Source organism: Mastomys coucha, unplaced genomic scaffold (assembly GCF_008632895.1).
Source record: "Mastomys coucha isolate ucsf_1 unplaced genomic scaffold, UCSF_Mcou_1 pScaffold7, whole genome shotgun sequence".
Lineage (NCBI taxonomy): Eukaryota > Metazoa > Chordata > Mammalia > Rodentia > Muridae > Mastomys > Mastomys coucha.
This window is the reverse complement of record NW_022196913.1, coordinates 41,441,479-41,451,413: the sequence shown is the minus strand read 5'-3', so window position 1 is coordinate 41,451,413 and position 9,935 is coordinate 41,441,479.

The window sequence follows — 9,935 nt, the reverse complement described above, 5'->3', positions numbered from 1 at the left end:
TGGTTGGCTACTCCTGTGTCTAATCCCAATTGCTTTCAGGTGGACTCAGCTCCCTCTGTGGTCACATGATCTTTTCTCTCAGCATATGTTTCACTCACAAGTCACTGAGACAAATCAGGCTGAATTAGAGCTCCATCTAAGCGCCTCTCCTTAAAGGCCATTTCTTTAGATTACATTTGGGGGGTAGTGGGAATTAGGATTTCAGCATATGCACTGGGAGTATAATTCAACTCTCAACAACCTTCATGTGTGGCTTAAATTATGTATGCAGAAAATCAAATTAGAATTCAGGCACATCAAAGAATACCAAACTACTACTGTAGAGGGAAAGAGACCCTTGTATATTTTAGTGGCTGAGTTGAGACTGGAATGGATGGGCTGTCCTCTGGAATATTCTATGAAGAAATAAAGGCAAGAACAAAGACACAGTAGCTTATTCATTTCTACTCAATGGACTATGTTTCCTTAGCTGTTTTGCAAAGAGTCGTTGGTTATGTGGACTGTTGAGCAGTATTTTATGACTAAGGTTTTGTAGTCAAGTGAATCTGGGAAATTGGAAGAAAGGAGGGAAGAGTGGAAGAGGACAGAGGGAGGGAAAGAAGGAAGGTGAAAGGTATAGGGGAGAGATGGAAGGAAGGCTGGGAAGAAGTGAGGGAAAGGAAAAAAGAGAGGGAGAAAAATACATTTGTGGCTTGCTTTTATTTAAACTTGTTAATCCATCGTAAAGTGTGTCCTATGGACGCATTCCTCTCTTTTTCTGGGTGGGCCCTGCAGTGAAATAGCTGTGTGGGTGGCATTTCCACCTGTGATTCCTGTTTTATGTGGGAAATGAATTTGCCTGTTATGTGAGAAACAGTGGGAAAGGAGCAAGCTTTACTGTGCTGTGATCTCACCTTGAAGTCAGGAAGGATAATGGCTCATAAAACTTTGGAGTGGGAGGGATGAGAGCGCTTCTCCTGATGCTCTGGTTGAGAAATAACTGAGCGAGCGTGATGGAAGACTGCTGTGGCTAGGAGGGCTGATTAAGCTTGAGGTCATGAGCCAGGAGCTGCCTTCAACCATGGAGCACAAACTCTGTGTGAGGGGGATGATACGGGAATAATGTGACTCTTGTTGGTCATTTCAAGCAGGGAAGCCTGCCCACATTTTCACGTGGCTCATTACATCTGCCCTGAAGAAAGCTATAAACTTAGTTTTCTGGCTGCCCCAGAGCCAGCAGATCTTTTTTTTTTTTTTAAACCAGACTCGTGAACTCTGTTTTTCAAATCTCTGCTCACCTCGCCTACATTTGGCTGAATAAAAGTTGAGACTATAACATGAATAAATTCTGAGAGTGGTTTCCAAGAATCTTAAAACACTTCACATGTACTGGATTCATATGTGAGTTTGAAACCTTTTTAATACTGAGCCTTGAAACATTTGATTTTTAATGGTTATAATTAAAAGCAACCTTTTATGTATGGAAGTTTCTTCTTCTCTGTTTCTTTTCTGAAAAGCAAAATTGTCCTAGAACTGAGTTGATGGAATATGAGTATAGAGAGTGTATCTTTTTATAAGGTCATTTTTTCATTTGCAATTCATTAATTCCGGAATACTGTATCACAAGAAGATGAATCAACTGCCTTGGCTTCTAGGAGATTAAGAGGGTTTGTATACAAATAGGGTGGGTTCGTCACCAAGTTTAGAGATAGGAAGACATTGTTGACTAGAATATGCCAAATATCAGTAGAGTAATGCCTGAAGCAATGGGCTTTTTCTTATCGCACAGAGCACAAAAGAGGCTACTTGTTTATCATTGAACAAACTCCATGTATTTTTTTTTTTAAATTTAATCTTTAATTTAAGAATGACTGAACTGGGCAGTGGTGGCACACACCTTTAGTCCCAACACTTGGGAGGCAGAGGCAGGCGGATTTCTGAGTTTGTGGCCAGCCTGGCAGCCAGGGGGGTGCACAGAGGAACCTTGTCTCGAAAAACCAAAAAAAAAAAAAAAAAAAAAAAAAAAAGACTGACTTGCTAAAGTTAATCAGTGAGAACACAGAGAATGTGCCCTGGTGTATTAATTATTTCCCGATTGCTGAGATAGAGACCATGACCCAACACAGCTTCGGGAAGAGAGGCTGTTTATTATTAAACAAAGGGTTGGAGTCTATGATGTTATAGGGAAAGCGTGGTTGGCAGGGCCAGGAAGCTGAGGGCTCACATTTTGAACCACAAACAGGACTCAGAGAGGGCAAACTGGAACTGGCTGGAGTGTTTAAAGTATCAAACCTTAGTGGTACACCACCTCCTACTATGCCACACCTCCTAAGCCTCCCTACCCACTGGCAGCTACAAAAGGCAGATCGTTCACACCACTACCCCTGCTCAATGGCCAGAGTTTAGCACAATCAAATCCATGTTTGTATCCTTGCTTGTTTTCACTAAAAAAAATAGAATAACAACAACAACAACAACAAAACCCTTGAATTTTGTTTGGTTGCTGTTTGGAAAGTTGTGTTCCAGAAATCATTGACCATAAGTGAATATTGGAATGATGGTTTTAAAAGCATAACTAACGTACTGTAATAGATAGATTGGACAAAACAATAAGAGAGGAAACAGAGAGGAAGAGAGGGGGAGGCCAAGCTTTGATGGGCAGAGTGTGTTCAATATAGGCTGGAACTCTCAGATAAAGTCAGCGGCACTGGCCAAGCAAGTGAAAAAGTCCTAAAGCCTGTGGTGTGGCAGAAACGAAGCCAGGGGATAGTTAGTTAGTCTGTCACATCCTTGGCCGTGAGTTGTGCAGGGGTCCAGATGGCTTCTGTTTTGTTTGGCTCCTGTTACGTTATAGAGGTTCATTGGATATCATCAGTTAACTGAATGAGTAAATCTGAACCCCGAGTTTGTAGTTCTGATTCCCATCCCATGCACATACACTCAGCATGTGCTCTACCGCTGTGCTCTCCACAGCTCAGAAGCCACTGGCTTAGCTTCAGAGACCTTGCGATTTATTGAAAGGGCTCTGTCTCGCTCATGGTTAACAACCTGTTCCTTTTTAATTTATACACACTTTAAAGTTTCTTTTGTTGCTTCTGATTTTCTATGGATTACACGGGTTTATTTCATAATCCAAGGGTTTACCTGGAAGTGGATGCCATCTGTAAAGGAGCAATGATTATGGTTTCAGTATGGCTGTCTCTCACTTGGATTTACAAAGGAGGCGTACTTTCCCAGGCACATAAATCTACTTCTGGGGGATTTTTGTCCACAGAAACTATGGCTTATGAATCACAGCCCTTTGAAGTGATAGGGTTTGCAAAGAAATTGTTATCCAATTTTAGTTTGGACATCGAGAAGAAGAACTGGCCTGTGGATCAGTTGTGACCCTATCCTTTCTGATTAACTCCATCTATATCACTTCTATTTTTCTGTCCACGTCTGTCTGCATAACACTTCCTTGCATTCTGGATCCTCCTCCTAAAAGACCATCCTCAAAATGACTTGTAGGACCTGAAAAAGGACTTTCTGGGGTAGTCTTTAAAAGTGCAAATTGCAGAGCTACTGTGTCGAGTATGTCTGCTTTTCCCAGTTCTGTATCCCAAGAGGCTGACTCCTGTCTGTTGTGTTCTCTACTCCTTTGCTGTCTTTCTTCTCTTGGCTTCAGCAAATGGTGGCCCAAGGAAGATACAAGAATGAGAGAAACCGGAATTGGCACACTTTTTCCAGGACCATATACCACAGCAGCGAAAGTGGTGTTGTCTTTTCCGCTCCTGCTGAAGGGTCCATAACCGAGAGTCCAAGCTCTCAGTGGCTTGCATGGCCCAAATTCCTTGCCTTGACTCTTTAGACTAAGGGCAGTGACACCACTCTGTTTCTGGTGTTTCAGCATTCCTAACAGGGCTTCTTAACCTTGCCCTTGTCTATGTGAGTAGGCCTTGATTTGACCTTTCCTTGACCCACCTGAGATGAGTTCAGTCTTTTTGCTAACTTAGATCTGATAAGACAGATTCTGCTTTGGGCCCCAAATCATTTCTCATTTCCTTTTCTTTTTATTATTTCTAACTGTGATGGGATACAGGAGATAAATTGTCTATTGTCTTAACTGATTTGGAGTGTAGAGGTCAGTGGCGTGAAACACGCTCATTTGGCTGTTGCAACCATCACTACCATCCAGCTCCGGAACCCTATTCACCATCCCAAACTCAGAGTGTCCTACTCTGTACTAGTTCACTCCTGGGCACCCAGTCATCCATGGAGTGCCAGACATAGGAGTTGGGAACAAAATGTCAGAGGGTCTATTACGAGGCAGGCATCATGCACTCCCAAACTCCTGGACATTCAGGCACTGCTTACTTAGGGTCAGGGTTAATGGGAGCTCTGGCTTTGCTTATCAGTGGTTGCAGTTGTGGCTGGGAGCTCAAAGAGGCCTTTTACAGGAGATTTAGGCAGCAGCTCTGTAGGCAAAGGCCTGTTCCATGCTCCCCATGGTGGTTCTCAATGAAAGAGACAGTCCTTGGTTCCAAACTGTTTATTGGTTGTTCATTGTGGAAAATGGATGCATATCACACCAACTTCTCAGGGTGGACCTGAGATCTCTGCTCTGGGCCTACATAACCACAGGTCACATTTCCTTATGTGGGAAATGTGCCACGTGTTTCAGGCTAGGAATTTGGCAGGGAGCAGAGAGGTGCCTACCATTTCAGGTGTGCATCCACCAAGTTTCTGGAGTCTCAGCCTGATCTATCCACCAAGCTTCCTGCCATGGTCTACTATCATAAAGATACCAACATAATCTTCTTTCTTTTCACAAGCTCTAGGAAGGTGGCCAGTGAGTAGTCCTGACTCCCAATGTTAACTCTGTCATTCACTTATGCTACTGGGAGAAAGTTACTAAATTTCTCAGCTTTCTGTCTTTATGGGTGAATTGGACAATTCCATGGTGGTTAACCTGTTCTTTATACCTTGTAGCTGAAACATTCTGTGTGGCTTAATTAGCATTCAGTCTGGGGTGGTTTAAGCTTCATATGGAAACTGGCAATGTATGTAGATGTTTTGGGTTGTCACAGCTGGGGTGGGAATACTCGAGGCATCTCATGGGTAGAGGCTGAGATGCTGCTAAACATTCCTTCGATGCAACAGGACAGCCAGCCAACACGAGATTTACCCAGGTGCAAATCATTAGTGACAAGGTTGAGACACTGTGTCCATGGGGAGACCCTGATGCTCATAAGGAGCATCCAGGCTCTACTCTCTCCATAAGTGTGCCTAGGGAAAATCACAGCTGTGAGCTGTATGAGGATACTACAAGAAGAATGAACAGAGAGCGTATGTCGAAATGCTTTCTCCCCCTTGTTCACTGTGCACAATTAATGGGAACTACCATTTCCCAACGGGTTTCATTTGTAATGATGAAATAAGCTGTAAGTGAAGGTGCTGAACTGCATAGAGAGTAGAGGGGTTCTATTCACATCATCTACCATACTCCTAGCTAAATGTTAATATGAAATGCCTGTCTTTTCAGGGGTGGTCTACGCATGCACTTGGAAGAAGATTGGAGAGATGTTCCCGTTAGTGTAATGCGTTTCATCAGAAGGGAAGCTGGCCATGCATGACACCTTTGAAGTCTTATGTGAAGGATGGTGGTAGATCTGTTGCTGTGACTTGACTTCCCCAGATCTTGGCTATAGATTTCATCCATCAGCACTCTCAGCTCCTGGCCGCTGCAAACACACTGTAAACATCTGTATGTATAAGCTGTGCCTCTTTGGGCCAGGATGCTGGACATCTACTTGGGCAGATGATTCCCAGGATGTGTTCATGTTCTATGGAAGGGATCAGCTAATATGCAGTTGTAGCAGTGGCGAGATCTTGGAAGTAAATGTCACCTTCATGCTTCTGTCTCCTCAGTCCCTTTCCTAATGAGAAGCAGGTGGTGACTGAATGCTAAGGAGGTTTGCTTCATGCAACCTGGATGTGTTTCATGTTTGGAAAATCCAGGGTGGGCAGTGGGGGTTTAAGTGGCACCACAACCATCCTGTTCCCATGCTCCAGTGACCAGAAGGACTAATTGCTGTGCTAACAAGAAGCACGATTTATTCAGACTTCCTGGATCTATGGGCACATTCAATTTTCTACAAGCACAACTCGGTTCTGTTTCTGCCATTGCTTGTGCATTCCAAGGAGGCACCAATCAAGGGATGTCTCCAGAAAGCATCAAATCCCTATTGTACAATCTGGGATACCCCTGCTGCAGAGGTGAGCCCTGTAGGCTGGTGGCAGATAGTGTTGTCCTTGACTGATCACTATTATAGCTTCTCTCAAGTGTGTCTACTTATAGAGTTTTGAAATTGTTTCAAATTCAAAGTAGATGTGCCAAATGAATCCAGAGAGGCTGCGCGAAAATCCAGGACCATTAGTGCCAGATGACCACAGGAAATGAGATCTTGAAGGGTGGTTTGAAAGTAATAGAGAAGAAAGCAGCTAGCATGCAATTTCACAACAGATTGCTTCTCCCCTTCATAGACTTTTATTATTTCACCAGTTCCCAAATGGTCTCCTAACTCCCCATCTAAGTCCTTCCAGTTTGTTTACTAGCCCAGCCAGGTTGATGATTGCAAAGCCTGAGTCAGACCAAGTTATTCTTCTACACAGTTCCTTACAACAGTCTTATCTAACTCAGCAGACTCCCCAAGGTCATTCCCAAGGGCTGCAAGACTGTGTGCTCTGGTTTTATCGCTTCCAGGTCTTACTTCCTCTTCATTTACTCTGCTATGACAACCTTTCCTTCCTTGGGGTACAAACCATCAGAAAGTCTTCCTTGAGAGTCTTTGTACTCGGAGGATCCTGTGCCTGGTGTATTCTTCTCCCAGATTCCCAGACAACTGGCTTCTTCATTCAGCTTCCCATCAAAGTTCCCTTTCTCTGAGTCGGCCTTGTGCAGCAAGCCTGTAGAGCACAAGAGGTGTAACCTGGCCTGACTTAGGTATCAGCAGCATCACTCTGGTTGGGCTAGTGGACAGACTGGCAAGGCTAAGATCAAGAGAAGAGCAATGGGGATTCTTGAAGAATATGAGTCAAAGCTGTTGGCAGCTTGGATGGAGTCAGAGCAATGACTTCCATCAACCTGAGTGTTCATAACCTCTGATACAAGGAGAGAAATGCCACCCAGGGACTTCAGAGTTCCCAGACAATGGCTAGTTGGGCATGGCACTCCCCATCTTCCCTGTGTATATACTACACTTGGACCAGCTGGAAAACACAGTATTTGAGAAGACATGCAAGGCCTGGGCTAGGTATTCAAAACTCTAGCTTCTGGCTTAGATGAATCATAATCTCTTTGAACCAGAGATTTATTCCCTATAGATCCACAATTCTTCATATACCAATGGCTAGCTTTTGACAACATACAAGGGTAATTTCTGAGTTAATTCTTTTTCAAGCATCATAGGTCAGCATTTGATCTTTGCTTATCAAAAGAAAACATGTAAACCAATTACCTACATTGCTATAGTCCAAATGTATTACACCAAACATCAAAAATACATGACAATAAGTAGTCAAGACAGAAATAATAATGGAGACAGGGAAAAGGATTCCTCGTGAGAGTTGTAACTTGACTATCAAGTCCTGTCTTCAGTTTCCAGATTTCCTGTGCAGTGAGTCAGCTACGAACCCAGTAGGACCAGGCACTTCAATGTTTAAAGAAAGTAGATGCGATACTTGAGGTTTGGTGTTGTCATTTAAAACTTGGCATGTGCTGAGCTGGGCTAGAAAGATAGCTGGTTTTATAAAAGTACTTACTGCACAAGGCTGACGAACTGACTTCCATCCCTAGAGCCCATGATAGAAGGACTGAGTAACCCTGGAAATTATTTCTTTTAGCTTCACCCACACCCCTCATTAACAACAACAACAACACAGCAACAGCAACAACAGCAACAACAGCATCAACAACAACAGCAACAATACAACTAAAATCAGAATTTCAAGATAACTAAACCTTGGTATGTGCTTTTGTGTATCGTATTAACATTATGCCATGATTTGAAAAAGAGTGCCACTTTTATAGTGTTTCCTAAATGCATCTTGTACCACAGAGCTTTAATTCTGTGAGCGTAGTTTACCAAAATGACCACATCCCATGACGAAGGGGCCACAGGCTAGACTGGACGTATAACTGGACTGAGTCTTGCTATTTCCAGAATTTGCTGTTATAGAAAGCACTTGTGTTGGATGAGGTTGTGGTACTTCCCTGACTCATTTCCCATGAGCACTTAATTTATTGCTATTTCTCAGATTACTCACTGTTTTTTAATGTGGCTTTTTATTTGAGGAGGCATAACCAGTATGACGATACAGTGTCCTTTGAGCAGCTTCATATCTATGGACTCATGAAATATATATATAGTCTTTTTTTCCCTTATGGGTGGCTGGAGTGATTATTTTACAACCCAAATTAGGCTGAACATCTATAAGGTATGAGGTGAATTTAAACTCCCAAAAGAACCCACCAAAAATCCAGAGGATGCATTGGCCTCAGTAATCCAAAAGCTGTTCAACAATGGTGAGGTTTATCCAGGCCTCAAACATGCAGACAAGGGGTAGATCACCTTCACTGTTGCTACTTCAGTTTCTGTTGGGAGTATCAGAGCCCCTAGTGGCTCTATTCCAACCCCTCGCCCTGTCCCAACAGTATAGATTGCTATTTTATTTGTCAATTACTGCTTCTGAATGTGGTACTTTTACCTCTGAGGCTCTGTGTCATCAGCATAATATATATATATGACATTTCTAGAAGACCAGGTTATTGGAGCCTGGAAGTAACAAGTCTTTCCTGAAATGGACCTTGACTAAGCTGGGATGAAGCCTTAGCAGACACTCGAGACTAATTTTTCTTCAGATTGGTTAGAGTTGGAAAGCTATTATTGGAAGTTAATAATTTAAGAATACTGTGTGTAGAAATGCAATAATGCCCATTTAGGTTTTCTTATCTTATAGAATGCATCATATGATAAAGAGATGGACCCATTACCACAATATTTTTTGACGAACCATTACATATAATTGCTATGCTTTTGATCACTTGCAATTTCCTAGAACATGTTGGATAGACGTCATTGTGAAATGTGAACTAAATACTAGCTCATAATATACAATGACCCCAATCTATGAATTTTCCAGCGTAGAATACACCGAGTCAGCTTACAAATATTTCCTTTAGTTTGTTTGCAGATTCTTATACAGGGACATACAAAGAAGTAAGAGTACTGCAAGCTGATGATTCTCTTTCTTGTATAATGCCCTCACAGCTTCAGAGGACAGATGTGCCAATGTGTAGATAAAGTTCTACACATTGACTCATTGTGCCAAAAGCTAAGCTCTTGAGAAACCTGATTTCCTCACCCAAAAGCATAAAATAGTCTCACTTCATATTCTTCTAAGTGACTTGAATGATCTTGTTGTACTCGGTGTATACACCATGATTTATTTCAATATGCCTCCTTCTTTATGTGCACAATAATGCAGTTAGCATCTAGGGAAATGTATATTTGCATACTTAAACAACTATTTCTATAGAATAAACTTCTGGAAGACAAATTTGTTTTTCAAGGAAATGTATATTTAAACAATAATAGACATTACTAAAAATCTTTGTTTCCACATTTTTGTCAACTCTGGATTTTAAATATTTATCAACTAGTGTTTCAAAAACCACATTGTTTTTGCTTTGGTTAGCATGTATTTGATTAGTAAAGAGGCTGAATATATTTTCATAAATTTGCAAGCTATTTTTCATTTCTTCATTTGAAAATGACCTATTTATGGTCTTGGTTCATGATCCTATAGGTTTTTTCTTCACTAAGTCATGTGAGCTTCTTACATGTTGCAGAAAAAAAATACTATTTTGTTACATATGTTGCTACTACTTTTATATGATCACATATTGACTATGA